Below are 17,034 nucleotides of genomic sequence, written 5' to 3' on the forward strand. Positions count from 1 at the left end.
CACATCTGTTGATTCTGCAAACACGGGAGCTTCTGCAACGCCTGGCCCCTGGCTCGGTGAGCCATTTGTGTCCGCCTTTAGCACACCAGCAAACTTTACTGCGACGCTGAGGGTTTGGGTTTTGTTTCGTCTGTTTGTTCTCCTGCTGTGTTTTGGCCAGTAACAGCAGAAGGCTCGGAAGGCAGCTCAGCCCTGCTCTGGGGGCTGGGGGCTGGAAGACAGGGTCAGAGGTCAGCGAAGCCCCTTCTCTATGGCCTTCCCCCACTCCCCGGTGCTCGCTTGAATCAGGTTGCTGGAGAGGCCCAGCCTGGGGAGTGGGTGAGTCAGCAGGCAACTGTCTCCTGGTACTGACTCACTCGGTGTCACGCTTGTCACTCCGGTCCCCCATCAGCTTCCCCACCACCCCAGCCCTCCGCCGCTGCGGCCCGGGTTTGCCGGAAGTGAGAGCGGCATCAGCCCTGATCCCCAAGGCAGGCACTGCGGAAGGCAGGATTATTTCTGGGGGGCACGAAAAAAGAAAGAGGAGAAAATAGAAGGGTTTGGTTTCCATGTCCTCAAACTTCCCCTTTGAGGTGGGTAAGAACCCTTGAGCAGTCCTCCTCTCTCTTGGTAGCTGAGAAAAGCAAACAGGGCCAGCACCAACCTTGCTCTATAGAAACTGGAAGCAGATAGGCCCTTGGTGACAAGGTCAGCGAAAGGTGCCTAGGGCTGATTGTCCACTCAGAACCCAGCCACCACCCCCAACTCTTGTCACCAGGGCTGGCCGGAAGTCACAGCTCCGTGGAAACCAGCCAGGGCATCTCGGCTGCACGGCCCTGAAAGCAAGTCGCCTTCCCTCTCTCCGGGTCTCGGTGTCAGGGACTGTAAAATGAACCTCACATCCCACCGACAGCCTGGGATGGCACCCAAGTCCCACCTATAGCCTGTGACAGCGCCCAACTCCTCAAATGTTTGTCAACAACCTCCTCGTCTTCACTGTTCCTCTTTTAAACAACCAGGAAGGACTATCTTCCTTCGTAGCTCCACCTCTGACTCACGTGCACCCAGAAACTCAGCTCCACAAGCACCTGGTGCCAGTAGAAGGAAAAACCCCGGGATTGGGCAAAACAGAGGGGTCATTTCCAGAAACAAGCAACATTTGCTCCGAGGTCTGAGCTCAGCCACCTCTGCACCCCAGCAGAGTGATCTGTGGCTTGGAGCTTTGCTTCACTTACCTGGGAGGCCCCGTCTCGGGCACCCTCCCCTGTCCAGAGAACCCACCCAAGATCTCCAGGGATCCTTGGCTTGGCGAACCCTGAATAATTTCCACGCAATCTTCAAGCATTAGCCGGGGTGGGTCAGCGCTGACCCCTGGGCTTCTGGGGTCCAGCCGCTTCTGTCTCCTGCTTACCAGCCTGACGGCAATTGTCTGTTTACTCCCTCAGACACCCCAAGACCCATAAGCAAGCTTGTGGGCAAGAACCATGTATTATCGGCTGTTTCTTGGACACCTAGTGTACTAAGGAAACTGCAAGTTTTGGACCCAGCGTTCTGGAGACGCTCAACATAGGGGCAAACAGCATCACATCTCGGTGGCTCTGAGGGCGTCCCCCTTGGGGTGGTAGAGCAAAGAACCAGCACATTCGTTCAGAACAGTGACGCGGCCATCAGGAGAGAGGGCGGATGCCCCACACATTCTGCGGAAGAAAGGAGGGACCTTCTCTTGGCATCTGAGCACCTTCGACAAAAATGATCAAAACTCTACCAGCATTGCCTTTTTATGAGGGGCACGCCTCGGATCTTTAGGAAATCGATTTTCACTCAACAATGCATTCCCTGAACCTCCTCCACAAATGACACTGAAGTGAATATCTCTCTTGCCAAGCACTGCGAGACACCTGAATTCTTTGTGCATCCGATGGCAAACCCATTTTGTTGATGGGAAAACTGACCCGCGGTAAACCAATGATGCAACAAAAGTGCAAACAAACAGCAGCCTCTTTACAGACAGACCATCTGAGCTGGAGGGGACTCGTTTCACAGGTGGGGAAACTGAGGTCCGAAGGAGGTGGTGGAGGGTGGGAGTGTCCCCGAAAACCCCAACCCTGTGAGATGTACAGTGGGAATGGGTGCCAGAGGCTGAAAGTAAACTCTTATTCCAAACCTGGGTGAACCGGATTCATATCTAATGCTGTCAGGTTGGTGGATGGTGGTGCAGCGGCGGCAGCAACTTCCAGCTTTACAAGATGGTGCCTAACAGCAGATACTGCTTGGCTAGAAGAAAAACTCAGCGTTAAAATCCACGCCAGGGGCAGTGGTGGGCTCGAGGGAGGGCTGGGAAGACCATCTCCCAGGTCAAGGGACAGTCTCCATCGTCTGTAACATTTCTTTGCAATTCCACTTAAGCTATGATGGTGCCCACTGGGCACAGTGCTGGGGACATGGCACTGCCCTCTTAAAGCCCATCACTTGGGTATCAATACAAGGCCACTCCAACCCCTGGAGACTCCCTTGGAGGCATGCCCTGACCTCTGCTCCCACCAGCTTCACCAGGCTTACTTCTAGCACACCTCATGGCCTGCTGCGTCAGCCCCTAGCTCAAGAACTATCGGTGGCTCCCAGCTGCCTGGAGAATAATCTCTAAATGATCCCCATCTGAAATCAAAGGTTCATCATACTTGTCAGACTCCAGCTCAAGAACTATCGGTGGCTCCTAGCTGCCTGGGAACAATCTCTAAATGATCCCCATCTGAAATCAAAGGTTCATCATACTTGTCAGACTCCAGCTCAAGAACTATCGGTGGCTCCTAGCTGCCTGGGAACAATCTCTAAATGATCCCCATCTGAAGTCAAAGGTTCATCATACTTGTCAGACTCCAGCTCAAGAACTGTCAGTGGCTCCCAGCTGCCTGGAGAATAATCTCTAAATTAACCCTACCTGAAATCAAAGGCTCAGAGCATAGTTGTCTATCCCAGTCCCCTGTCTCTACCACCTTCTTTCTCCACTTGCCCCCCACTGAATCCTGGGGCTTCCTTATACTCCCCAGCCTCAACCTTATAGGTTTGCTTATGGGTTCTCTTAAGTCTAGGTAGATTCCTCCCCCCGCCTTGAGAACTTGACCCAGTGTCACTTCCTTCCAGAAACTCTTTTTGCCTACCCCACCCTCTCCCCTCCCACCTTCTCCAGCCCACCAGGCACTGGGATCTTCAGAGGGCCAGCTCTCATTCAGAACCATACAACTTTGGACAAAGTTCAAAGTTCTCCATGGGAAACCTGTAAAACAGGCCCCATAATCAGTAAAACCGTTCCCCCGAAATCTTAGGGCTCTCTGGAGGCACTGACTGATGACCAAGTTTCCCACACGTGTCTGAACATCAGAATCACCTGGGACACTGGCTAAAAATACACAGTCCTAGGCTCAGCCCAGACATACTAACTCTGGTTCTTCAGGACAGGGGTCCAGAAGAATCTTGGAATCAGGTGAGAGTGGGAATGGTGGCACTCAAGAACTGAGACACAGTTGGTAAAATGTAAAGCAAACTCAACCCATCAAAGAGAGAACTGCTGACTGATGGCGATGTGTGCAGGAGTGCATGCACACAAGCGCAAGTGTGTGGCCTCCTCTACCAGATCGTGAACACCTGGGGCCAGGGGCGAGGCTGGGTTCACTTCTGCCAGCCCCACTACATCCAGGGCTTAACCCATCACCTCTTGCCCCAGGCTTGACAGTCTGCCAGAGGTTTTCCTAGTCCCTAGTCTCTCTGCTCTTTACAGATCCCCCAGGAGACGGGCACTTCTGCTTGTCCCCATTTTACAGATGAGGAAACTGTGACTCAGGGAAGAGACGTGACTCAGGGAATGCAACCCAGTGAGCGAATGTCCAAGCCAGGATTTGAACCCAGGGTAGGTCCAACATTCCTTTTTATCCAACTGCTGATGTGACAGGGGTTTGAGAGACAAACGCAAGGCAGGTGGATTACCTGGGGTTGGGAAGCCCAGTGGGGCCTGTCAGTTCTGATCCTGGGGGTCGTCAGGCATCAGAGTCCCACCTTCACCCCACCTGAGGACAGGGGAAGCCTGGGCTGGCTCTGCACCCTGGCAAGGGGAACAGTCCAGCTGAGTGGGCCAGAGGCAGCTCCGGTATGTGGCAACAGCTCTGGCAAGGCCTCCGAGGACGGGGATGAGCCAGAGGGCACCTTGCCTGGGACACTGAGGCCTCCTCCCTGGGTGGTCATTATCTCCCTAAAGTGGAGCAGTAGCTGGGAGCCTCCCCCCAAAGGAGAAACACCTGCCCGTAAAATGCCAGACCCCAGCACAAGGACCAACAGCAGGAAAGACCATGGGATGCCCTGCTGGGGCCCCATCTCTGCCAACGACCAACCACGGTTTGAGAAAACCAAGGCCTGTCCCTCTCTTGGCAGTGGTGGAGACCAGCTCATCGGGAGTCCCCAACAGCCCGGAGCCGCTGTGTCAGACTGTCCCTCTCCTAACACGTGTACACACACACATGTGGACATGCATATACACACATGACCCTCTCTCTCTCTCTGCCCAGGCAACCTCCCCAGCACAGAAAACTGCACACACTGTATCTATACAAAAACAACAAAAACAAACAGGGGAAAAAAAAAAAAAAAACTCACCATGCCTCAGTTTCCCCAAATATAGAATGTGGGTAATAACAGTACCTCCCCTTTGGGTTGTTGTGAGGATAAAATGACCCAATATTTACAGAGCACTTAGAATGGTGCCTGGCACACACTCAGCAAGTGTGAGATATTAGGATCAGGCCAAAATTGTTAAATGTTCTCCTTAAAACTGGTTACAACCTTGACTCAAAGCCAAGCCTCGGCTGAGCAACCCCTGTGTGCCAGGGCTTGCCTGAACTGATCAACCCATTGTAACCCAGGCAAAGGCTCTTTGCAGCTGAGGAAACTAAGGTTTGGGTGGTGGGCTGGTGGAGGAGCCAGAACCAGGATTCAAACTTCAGTCAACCAGGCTCCAAAACTCAGGGCAGCCCCCAATCCTCCTGCTTGCTCCTGGCTGCCCTTCTATTCCCATTTCCTCTGCCAGGGCCCTGCAGGGCCTCAGGCTCCTCTTCTGCAGAGTGGGCAGGACCGGGGGAGCCCGGGACCCCCACCATTATACTTGCTGACTGAGCAGTGACAGTCCCATGGGTTGGTGACTCCCCAGGGATCTATCTCTGAGCATGGAGGTGGAACGCTCCTATCACCTCCCTGATCTAGCCTGGGGGTGGGGGACCTGCCCAAGCGCAGCAAAGCAGCAGATGGCCAGACTGTGGCCTGCAGTTCCCAGTATAAAGTGTTGAGTAACCTTCTGGCCCTCGGGATGGTAGCATCCGCCAAACAGGAAGACGGAAGCTCCAGGCTCGGCTGGGGTCTGGGAAATGGGGCTGCAGGACAGCCTGGCCAACTGCAGGAGGGGACAGGGGCCACCTATGGGGAGCACAGTGGCCCAGCAGCCCCTCTCGCTCCCTCCTGCCATCACAGCCTGAGAGTTCACCGTGAATTAAACCTCCGGTAGAGGACGGTGGCCTCACCAGTGCAGAAACCAGATCCTGGGACCCCCTTGACCCCCAAAGTTCCTGGCCAGAGGTCCCCAGACACCTGCGACCCCCTGGCCTGAGCAATCCTGAATGACAGATCCACCCAACCACCCAATCCCCAGTGTTTACAGGTAAGGGGAGGGTAGGGGCTTGCCAGGAAGCTCAAGAGCCAGGGGACCAGGGTTCAAATCCCAGCTCTGCTGTGTGGCCCTGGACTGACTTCCTACTGAATCTCTCTATGCCTCAGTTTCCTCATTAGTAAAATGAGGCTGTTCACGGCACACCACCCTCACTTAGCATAAAAGGTCATGTGCATAGTAAGTAAATATTAAAATTACGTGCTTAAGTACAACATCCATCCACATCATCCTTATTGTAGAGATGCCTGCCCCTAGGTCCTAACTCAAGGAGCTTCTATTCTGTGGTTGTCCAGTGCCAATCTGTGCCAGTCGTGGAGGAAGCTCTCACAGGCCTGCGGTCCAATGAGAAAGCAAGGGCTTTTGGCAGTGAGGCCGCCAGAACTCCTTTTTTAGGCATAACTGCCCCTGTATTCCAACTGATGACCTCGCCACTTCGACAACAGAATGGCAAAAGTGAGGGACCACTTTCTTTTTTAATAGCCTCGAGTGGCACAATTAAAAGCTAGGCTGCCTTGAAACTCAGAGCTAGAGCTCGCCAGATAGGAATGTCAGTATTAGCGCATACAGCAAGTGTTAAAAAAATAGTCTGAAAAAGAGCCCAGACTTCAATTAGTGATATGAATAAAGCAGATCTGGTTAAGACTAGGGCAAACCGGGCCAAAGGGTAAAGGTCGAAACTGACTGTGTTTTAAAACTTCAACTTCCATGTGAGACCAAGGGAAGAGATGTCTATTTGGTGCAGGATCTATGTTTTCTAAACAGTCAGTTTGTTCAAACACCACAATTACATGGAACTTTGAATAGAAAGTGAGATATTGTGGGTTAGTATAGGTTAGAGTGAAATAGTGATGCATCCCAAAGTAATTTGAGCAGAGAATAAAAATGTATTTACAGGATTCCCTGAGGAGCTGGGGGAGGGTGCAGAAGTGTTGGACTTCCTCACCTGGACTGATGCTGATGTTGTCAAGAATACTGAGGACTGGTGGTTTGACATGCTGAGCCCCCTATCATGGGACTTGCCCTTACGAGGCTCGTTGCTGCAAAGGAGAGGCTAAACTTGCATATAATTGTGCCTAAGAGCCTCCCCTCGAGTACCTCTTTGTTGCTCAGATGCGGTCCTCTTTCTCTCACTGCCCTCCCCCCATGTGGGGACCTGACTCCCAGGGCTGTAAATCTCCCTGGCAACGCAGGATATGACTCCTGGGGATGAATCTGGACCCGGCATCGTGGGATTGAGAGCATCTTCTTGACCAAAAGGGGGATGTGAAATGAAACAAAATAAAGGTTCAGTGGCTGAGAGATTTCAAATGGAGTCGAGAGGTCACTCTGGTGGACATTCTTATGCACTATATAGATAACACCTCTTAGGCTTTAATATATTGGAATAGCTAGAAGTAAATACCTGAAACTATCAAACTCCAACCCAGTAGTCCGGACTCCTGAAGATGACTGTATAACACTGTGGATTACAAGGGGTGAGAGCGTGATTGTGAAAACCTTGTGGATCACACTCCCTTTATCTAGTGTATGGATGGATGAATGGAAGAATGGGGTCAAAAACTAAATGAAAAATAGGGTGGAATGGGGAGGATGATTTGGGTGTTCTTTTTCACTTTTATTTTTTATTCTTATTCTGATTCTTTCTGATTTAAGGAAAATGTTCAAAAACGGATTGGGGTGATAAATGCACAACTACAGGATGGTACCGTGAACAGTTGATTTTACACCATGGATGACTGTATTGTATGTAAATATATTTCAAGGAAACTGAATTTAATTAAAAAAAAAAAAAAAAAGCTAGGCTGCTCCACTCCCCAGCCCCAATCTATTTTTTTGGAATTGCACTAGCTCATGACTTTCAATGCCACAACCTGGTCTATGGTCCCTGTTTTACAGGTGGGGAAACTGAGGCCCAGGTGGAGAAGGGTCCGGGCCTTCTCGGTCTCTGATGTGCTGCACACCCAGCTCCCTTTTCCACCCGCCGTCTGGATTTCCCAGGACCAGCTCGACTCCTTCCTCCTTTGGGGACCTCTCTCCCAGGCCCAGAAAACTCAGAGCCCCGAATCCCATGGGGGGGGGGGTCCTGGACCCCGAGGGAATGCCCAGCCAACAGTTCTTCACCCAGACACCTACGTTCTGTCCACTCAGGGCCTGAGAGGCTCCAGAAGGCCAGGATGCATGCTGAGGAAGTGGAAAAAAAGGAGCCCCCATTGGGGGGCTCGGGGCGGGCGAGGGGGGCGGGCAGTGCTCAGCAAGGGGAGCCATGCCCTGTGCCGAGATGGACGCCTCCAAGGACGACCCTACTCCGGCAGGCCTCCAGCAGGGCCGCCGAGCCCACTCAGGTCCCTGAGAATTAGGCAGCACCAAAGGGCTCCCCTCATTCTCCCTGACTCCGGGCAGACACCCTGCCTGTCGTTTCCCTGGTAACTGCAGCTGCCGGTGACCTCACAGGGCTGGAGTCACAGAAGGCAGCCCCGGGTGGTTCTGTAAAGGAACAGAGACCTCTCTGAGCAGACAGGGACACGAGCAGAACATGACTCACCCTACCCTAAGTCACTGGGAAATGGGGTGCAGAAGAGGCCAGAGAGAGGGTGGAAGAGACCCAGCCCCTCAGCTCGAGACCTCAGAATATCATCCAACCATGAGGTCACAATGCTCTTTCCTGTACAGCCCTGGGGCGGGCGGGGGATTCTCCTGGAAGATGCCACCAATCGGGAATGTCCCCTAGCGGAACCAGAGCCAGACAGTGGGTACCTTTATCATAGAACTCGTCTGGTTGTCTCTACACACCGTCGCCTAGGAGGTCCTGGACTTTACACGGCTCATGTGGCTTTTACAGGTTATTCCTGGGCCCTGCAATTCACATCCCTGCGATTCTCCAGCCTCAAATGTCACCTCCTCCAGGAAGCCTTCCTGGACTCCCCCACCTTCCTGCCCTTCTCCTTGCTCAGCTGTAATCCTTGTTTCTTCCTTCAGGGGTCACAGATTGCAGGCAGGGTGTGGACAAGGGGACCCCATAGCAACCCTTTATTCTCCTGTTAGATCCTAGAGATGGTGATGATGATGATGATGATGATGATGATAGCAGCTAACATACTGTGCCTGGCAAAGTACTGAGCACTTTATATAATACTAGCTAATCTATTTTAGTCATGCAAAATACTTTTCCTGATTTCTTAAATGACTTTTTACTGATGATGGCTGCTCATTCATCTCCTAATTAGTCCAAAGATAACTAGGCTTTGTAGCATTTTCGGATTCCCTATATGGCAACAAGCAAACTCAAAATGCTTTAAACGTATGCAAAATCCCCCAACCCAGGCGGCTCAACACCCTGGCGGCTACACCACCAGCTCTGCACTCACCACTGGTCCTTTTTCCCAGTGCTTACCAACCTCTCTATCACATGGGAGATCTCACCCCATTCACAGATGAGCAATTGAGGTTCAGAGACATTAAGCAACTTGAACAAGGTTGCACAGCCCGAGAGGGACAGACAGACTCCAGAGTCCTGGGTCCTTAACCCACTGGGCTCTGGGGCACCCCCCTGCTGTGCCCCATGATGCCATGAAGTCCCAGCCCCTCACCTGACACAAGAGGAAACTCAGGCCGGCAGGAGGTGATGGGGTGGGTATCACTTTGCAAATTAACCAGAGAGGATTCGAATCCAAGTCCCTTGATTTGGCCCAAAACAAAGGGATCCTCCGGCATGAGGGGACAGCCAGCCTTGGCCAGACAACAATAAAAACATCAATAATAATATCGGCTAACGCTCACTGGGCACCAACCATAAGGGAGAGAAGTCTACACTAAGCCTTGCTTTACCAGAATCATCTCTAATTACAACTCAAAAGTGCCAAGAATCCTGTATACCTGTTGTACTTACTAAATCCTGGTCCCTCCCACCAGGGGAAAAGTTTTAGCCAACTGGAAATTCAGCCGGGCCCAAGCCCTTAGGTGGCTATTGTCCAGGGATGTGGCTAATCCCAATGAACTAAAGAGGGGAAGGGGCAGAATCCAGCTGGAAATGTAATTGCCAGCTCCCTCCCTGCCCTGACCCCTGACCCCGGGCCCCTGCCCGTCACTGCCCACCCCACCTTCCATCTTAATCAGCTTAATCGATCACCCCGCGGACCCAATGGCCTGGGTGATCTGAAAAAGTCTCCTTCTCACTCCTCCGGAGCAAGGATACCTGAGATTTAGGCCACTGCTATAAATAGCCGAGAAATCCGTCCTTTTTAATTAACTCATCTATTTGGTCAATCAGTTCTCGCTGACCCCCACATGGCCGAGTTCTACATAATGCCTCCCTGGACACTGTCAGTGGAGAGAAGGGCCTTTCCTTGCCTCTCCCCATTTTGCTCTCCAAACCCACCCCTCAGGCTCCTTGCAGCGAGACTCAAGCTCCCCAGATAGTCTTTGGCTCACTCCACTTCTGCCTATGCAGCATCGCCATGGAAGATTCTAGCTGGAACGTAACCAGCCACTCGCCAGCTGCAAGGGGGACCTTGGGAAACGTCGCTTCCCTCTCGGGGCCTCAGTGGCATCATCTGTAAAATGGGCCATCTCACATTACTCAAGGAAGTGCCTGACACACGACTGAATGTGTCTCCGGAGAAACATCAGCCTCCGTTCATTTCAGGCAGTTGTTCAACAAACGCCCTTCTTAGCTTCTGAAAGAGGCAGAAACACAAATGCCCAGGGTCAAGATCCACCACGCAGGCAAAGCACTAGGTAAACAGTTTCTGCATCCGGTGCTCAGCATCAATCAAGTAGCCTCAAAACGGAGCCCTTGCAAAGTGTTTTGCATACTTGCAAAACCACGTGTGTCAGCAAGGCTAAGTAAGAGATCTCACTGGAGTGGCTCTCCCCTTGGGACTTGGGGCTATGCCTGTGATTCTCCTACAACCATGTTTGGGTGAGGGCCTGGCTGCTCTGTCTTCTTGAGCAGACGCCAGTTTGTCAAAACAACTAGAAGATGGCCGCCACCTGCGAGGGGCACTTTTGACTACCAAATAAGAACTTCTGGCTCCAGGACGGCTCCCCACAGTGAATCAAGACCCACCACTCTGCACAGCATTTGAGGCCCCTGAGTTAGACCACCAACTTGCCTGGGTTCCCTGCCCCATCCCCAATGTCTCATAAACAGGCCACCAGCCGAGTCATTCTCCTTAGGACAGTCCAAGCCCCCTGCCCCTCTTCCACCCTCTGCTTGCAGGGCCTGTGCACGTGCTGTTTTCTCTGCTGGCCATGCCTGTCCTGCCTTAGGCCCAGCTGGCATACTTCTTTGTCATTCAAGGCCTGTGGGAAAGTTTTTTGGCAGGGGCTCCCCAGGGAGACACTCCCACTTGCTCTTGATGCCTCTGAGGGCTGTCAATGAATGACAGGCAGGAGTGTAAATTAGGGCAACTTCTGGTGGGGCAGTGATTTGTCCACACGGGCTGGACAGAGGGCTCTTTGCTCATCTCCGGGTCCCCAGGACTCAGCCAGGGCCCACACTACCACTAAAGTCCATAATGTTTTGATGACCGAAGGAGCAGACTTTCACTCTCAGTTTTCGCTTGCTTGGAGGTTTTCCCCAAACTTCCCCTGACATCAAATACCCTCAACTGGGCTTCCCCACTCAGCAGGGCTGGAAGGCAGCTGGAAAGGCCAAAGGGAAAACACAAGCTATCTACCCCATGACCTTTGAGAAAGGTGGGGCCACCCTTCTCCCCAGAAACATCGCAGAAGGCCCCCATTGCTCAGCCATGAGGCTTCCAGGCTCGGCTGCATGGGAATCAGGAGTCCAGAGAAGTTTCAAGATGTGTGGCCTAAGATAGCCATAGCGGTGACTTTCCAACCAAGCAGTGGCTTCTCTTTGCCCACTCTCTAGTTTTGCCTCTTTTAGAGTGAGTGTTTCACCGAATGCCTGGACTATTCAATGTGACTAAATCATCCCTAGAAGCACTTTATGAGGACCGTTATTCACAAGAAACATTAATAAGAAATGTTTGCACCAAGTAACTCGGTGAGCATCTAGGTCTCCATTTTACAGATGGGGCAACTGAGGCCCAGTCAGGTGACTTGCCCAAGGTCACACAGCCAGGAATCATCAAAACAGACTGTGGTGGTTAGGTTTATGTGTCAACTTGGCCAGGTGATGGTGCCCAGGTGTCTGGTCAAGCAAGCACTGGCCTAACTGCTACTGTGAGGACATTTCATGCACTTAAATCATCAGTAAGTTGATTGTATCTGTGGCTAATCACATCTGCAATCCGCCAAGGGGAGGATCAGTTGAAGGTTTTTAAGGGGGAGGTGATAGCTTCAGTAGACAGAGGAGAGAACTTTCTTCTCTACTTCGGCCAGCCAGCCTCTCCTGGGGAATGCGTTGAAGACCTTCATCGGAGTTGCCAGCTTGCAGCCTGCCCTACGGAATTTGGACTCATGTATCCCCACAGTTGTGTGAGATGCCTTCATAAAACCTCATATTTACAGATAACTACTGTTAGTTCTATTTCCCTAGAGAACCCTGACTAATACACAGCACTTCAAATTCCCAGTTTGGCTCAGTATTTGGCCACTTCTTGCCCCCTGGATTTTTCTTTTCATCCCCAGGTAAGGGAGACTGGAGAACTGAGAGCTGCTTCTCTGGGATGGTTATTTTAAATCTTCTGTCCCCTGAACCCCTGAAGGCAGGGGCTCCCCAGGGAGACACCCCCCCTTCCTCTTGATGCCTCTAAGGGCTGTCAACGAATGACAGGCAGGAGTGTAAATTAGGGCAACTTCTGGGGGGGCAGTCCACACGGGTCCAGAATCTTGAACACGTTCACCCCCTTTAGCCCAGCAATTCCATTTCTCGACCCAATGTGTACAGACATCCACTCAGAGATGCTCGCCGCAGAGTGGTTTACAAGAAAGAGAAACTGTGGATGCCAAACTCCCTTTGCTGGGGGATTCATTAAATAAATGATGGTCTACAGGAGCAAAATAAATGACAGTTGACTGGAACACTTCACTCTGAGGCAGCCATTGGAAATCATGCCTTAGAACAGGGAAAGGGTCAGCAAACTGCAGCCCCCAGGCTAAATCTAGGAGCTGTTTTCATAAATAAACTTTTATTGGCACATGGCCACACCCATTCATTTACATATTGTCTATGGCCATATGATCTGCAGCCCCTAAATATCTCTGGCACTTTAAGGAAAGTTCACCCACCTCTGACTTAGACCAAAGACCCAGGAAAAGCAAGATCCCAAACTTACACACATGGGGAGCACACTTTGGAAAAGAAAAATTAAAATGATTTACATTACCGAGACCTTTATGAATGTCCTGTTAGAGCACTCCAGGGTTAACTTCTAGAGGGTGGGAATAAAGATGAATTTTATTTTCTTCTTTCGGCTTTTCCGGGCTTTCCGAACTTTCTGCGTTAAAAAATGTGTTACTCTTATAATCTGGTAAACCAACAATAAATGTTTTATAAATGCCTTGGGCCTTCCTGGAAGTGAGTGTGGAGACGGAGGTGCTTGCTCGATGAGCTCGAAGCCAGCAGGTGGCATTTTATGGGGACACTGGAAGTTGCAGGGCTGTTTGCTGTTAGCAAACACTCCCTCCCGCAACCCTCAGCTGGCCCTAGGGTGTGGCAACCTGAAGAGGTTCCCACTGCTAAGAATCTCCTTTCTTCTGGAAGGATTGGACCTAGTTCCAGGGCACTTGGGCCCCGCTGTTGTTAGCTGAAGTGGGTGGGTGGGGCGGGAGGGGGCTGCTCTAAGGAACCCTGCCATGGAGGATGAAATGAGAAACTTTATGTGGGGTGTCTGGCTTTGATATTGTGAGGCCCACTGGGGGCTTCAAACCTCCACTGTGGATAGGCAAAATGATGAAACAAATATGGTGAGAGGTTAAAGTGGGTAAATCTGAGTATCTGGGGAGAGTGTATGTTGGAGTTCTCTGTATGGGTTTTGTAATCTTTTTGCACCTGTCCTGCAAGTTTGAAATTATTTCAAAATGAAAATTTAAACACACACACACCACTGTGATCACAAAATGGTGATGTTGCCTCGGGTCCCCCCTTGCTTTTCCTTCTGGGCACAGTTGCTGCACCATTTTACAGGTGGGGAGGCTGAGGCTCAGAGACGTTGAGTGAGTCCCCTTGAGGCCACACAGCTGGCATGGGGTGGAGCCAGGATTTGAACCTGGGACTGTGTGACTCGCCATCTCCATGGACTTGCCACTCCATGGGCTGTCTGTCCCCTGTCAGGGATCATTTATGGGACTGGCTAATTAATACTAACTCAGATACCACTGAACAAGTGACAGACATCCATTTGTCCATCATCTCCTGGCCGTGCTGAACCTGTGAGAGGCTCATGGGCAATTATCATCCCCTTAACTCGGATGGAAACCCAGAGATCAGAAGCCACAGTGAAGATGGGCGCATGCCCGTCGTCCTTAGATCTCAGAGAGGCAATTAAAAGCTTCTGTCCTTCAACTGTTCCTCTCATGATGCCCCCTCCAAACCCCACTGTCTGCCATGTTCGGGAGCCCTTTCAGAAAGAATAAACCAAAGAGGGCTGCTTGGAGGAGGCATCAGTCTGGCCTGAGAGCAAACCGGCCCCTCAGCCCTTAGCTGCCTCTCCCGTAAAATGAGCTCCCACGCACAAGTGCAGACAGATCAGCAAGTCTCAAAAAAGAGGAATGGTGGCCGGGCTCCATTTATTGCCTATAAAGCCGTAAACCCCAGGCAGGGTTCTGGGGCCCCTAGCACAAGACTCTCTTTATCTGGAAGCAGAACTCATATTCTGGCTTTGCAGCAGCAGGAGGCTCCTCTCCCGGCTCCCTCTGCTACTCATTAACCAGCAGCGAGGTCTCAAGAAGGGGCTGGAATGGCAGTGCGCCCAGCTTGGGGTGAGGAGGGGGAAGGTAATGGGGGACAGCATGAGCACTGGGGTCAGCCAACTGGAGTTCCAATCCTTCCTATGAGACCTTGGGAGGGCAGCCGATTTGCCTCTCTGAGCCTCAGTTTCCCCTACCATACAATGGAGGGCTTATCAGTGCCTCCACGTCACAGGGCCATCGTGAAGATTGCACAGGTACATAAAATGCTTAGCAGTGCCTGATACACAGCAGGTGCTCAATAAATTCATCCATCCCGCACCAAAAGGAACACAAGCACCCACCTCATAAAGCTGTTGTAGGATAAAGCGGGCTACTCTACATAAAGCGTCTTCAGCTCAGATTGCACATGCAGTTAAAGAGTTCAATAATTGTTAATGATTAGTAACATTGACATTTATTAGGGTTGAGACAACGACTGCGGAGGCCCAGATGGGTGGATCTTCTCCACACTCACTCAACAGCTGGTCACAGCCAGCAGGGACACGCCTGTCTGATTTCCTGGGCCCAGGTAAACTGGCTGCTCAGGTCCCCCTGGGCTGGGGGGGACTTGGATAGCCACGATGGGATCGGATCCAGCTGCTGATGGCAATAGGCCAGATCATCGGGCCCACAAAGCGGCTTTTCTCTTAGTCTTGGTTTCACAGGTGACCCCCCCCCCCCACCAAATCAACCTGGGCCAACCCTTCTGCCCAGGAAGCCGGGGTTTTCAAATGCCAGAGCAATCAATTAGATGGTGAGAACTGTCATTTTTATGGAACAGAAGAGAACACTGGAGAGGGCAAATATATGGGCTTTGTACTGTGAAACTTGGGTTTCAGTTTCAGGGGCACGCACTGCATCCTGTCATAGAAGGCACTTCTTACTGATCGTCGTGAGGAAGAAACTTTGAAAGCCCCTACGGTAACCGAAGTTCCTAATTGGGGTGAACAAGGCAGGTTCTCGCCCCAAGAGCCCCCTTTTAAAAAACACCGTTGTGATCCCGAACAGAAATAATAAGAATTTTTTTAAAGTTGCTGTAGATATTGAAATAATCAGCAAAAGGCCATTAGCTCTGTAGATTAGATAACAGAATTGTGTCAACGTTAAATGTCCTGGGGTTGATAACTGGGCTGCGGTTGTATAACCGAATGGCCTTGTTCTTACAAAATACACGCTGAAGGATCAGAGGTAAAGGGGCATGGTGCCTGCAACTTACACCCCAGTAAGAGAATAATATTCAGCAAAAAGAGAATAATATTAATGTGAAGACTTTGAGAGCATATATTATAGCAAGTTTTAGCAATAGGATTATCTTCAATGAAAACTATATGGGAATTCTCTGTCATATTCTTGCAACTTTTTTGAAGGTTTTCCTTTTTTTTTTTTAAATAAAAAAAAGTACAAGGGGGACAAGAGCGCTGATTCCCAGAACATCTTGTCTGTGCCAGAAGCCAAGCTCCCCCTTCCACATGCATCTGATACCTAATCCTTCAGAATCAGCCTGGAGAGACCTCCATCACCACACTGGGCAAAGCAGGGTGGAAAAAAGGCCTCGTTATCCGCTGTTTGCAAACATGGAAACAGGCTGAGAAGACAGCAAAGGACTTGCCTAAGGTCATTCTGTGGCAAAGCCAGGAGGCAACCCAGGCGAGGACTCCTAAACCAGTGCTCGTTCCATCTGGCAGAGCTGCCTTCCTGGCGCAGGAGGCAGGCTGGGGACCAGGTGGGTGGGCCCAGGGAGCCAACCCAGACCAGGGGACCCACCACCCAGAGGTGATGTGTGGACAAGGTCCTCAGGCCTCGAGGCAGGGGCTGTCTGTCCTCTCCTCCTAGAGCCGGGAGGACACCCTGAGTTCCTGAGCACCCCCACTCCCGCCTCCAGGCACCCACGGCCAGACACTGATGCCACCAGAGAGGTCTACATGTCACTTACGTTTTGGAGTCTCCTCAGCAAAAGCTGTGGTTTTGGACCTATTGCAAGAAGAAAAGAAAAGAATATTCTGTCAGAGTCTGACTGTGCAAGGGACTCCACATCCTCTTCCCACATGTGACCACAAAACATAACATGTGCTGGAGAGGGATGTCCAGACTCCCACACGTGCACACACACGTGCACACACACTCCTCCACGCGGAGACACACACACGCTCAGCCAGGCACAATTCACACACACATACTACACGTGCTCAGAGACACACACAGCCTCCCAGTCAGACACAAACATTCTTGCACGCAGGTCCACACTCACACACTCACACCCAGACCCATACGCCAACACTCACACAGACAATTCGCTCCTGCACCCAGGTCTTTGCCTGCCCCCCAAGAGGACCAGCCAAGCGTCGAAAGGAGGGTTGTGGGAGCCCCAGACTCCTGGATGACAAGGACCCAACACTAGTTAGCACACAAGTGTGAATGCTCTGAGTACTCCTACGCCAAGGAAACCTCCTTAACTTTGTGGGGCCACACAGACCCCCAGATGTGAGGGC

General features: G+C 51.4%; 1 protein-coding gene across 2 annotated transcripts in view; it reads right to left on the reverse strand.

The window, feature by feature from the left end:
• SLC6A6 (solute carrier family 6 member 6) overlaps nt 1–17,034 on the reverse strand; it is an 83,728-nt gene that overhangs the window by 53,360 nt on the left and 13,334 nt on the right. For both annotated transcript variants that reach the window (XM_037802613.1, XM_037802616.1), the window contains exon 2: nt 16,479–16,516. The gene's annotated coding sequence lies outside the window, so the exon portion shown is untranslated. The remainder of the gene's footprint in view (nt 1–16,478; nt 16,517–17,034) is intronic.

This window comes from Choloepus didactylus, chromosome 1 (genome assembly GCF_015220235.1).
Source record: "Choloepus didactylus isolate mChoDid1 chromosome 1, mChoDid1.pri, whole genome shotgun sequence".
Lineage (NCBI taxonomy): Eukaryota > Metazoa > Chordata > Mammalia > Pilosa > Megalonychidae > Choloepus > Choloepus didactylus.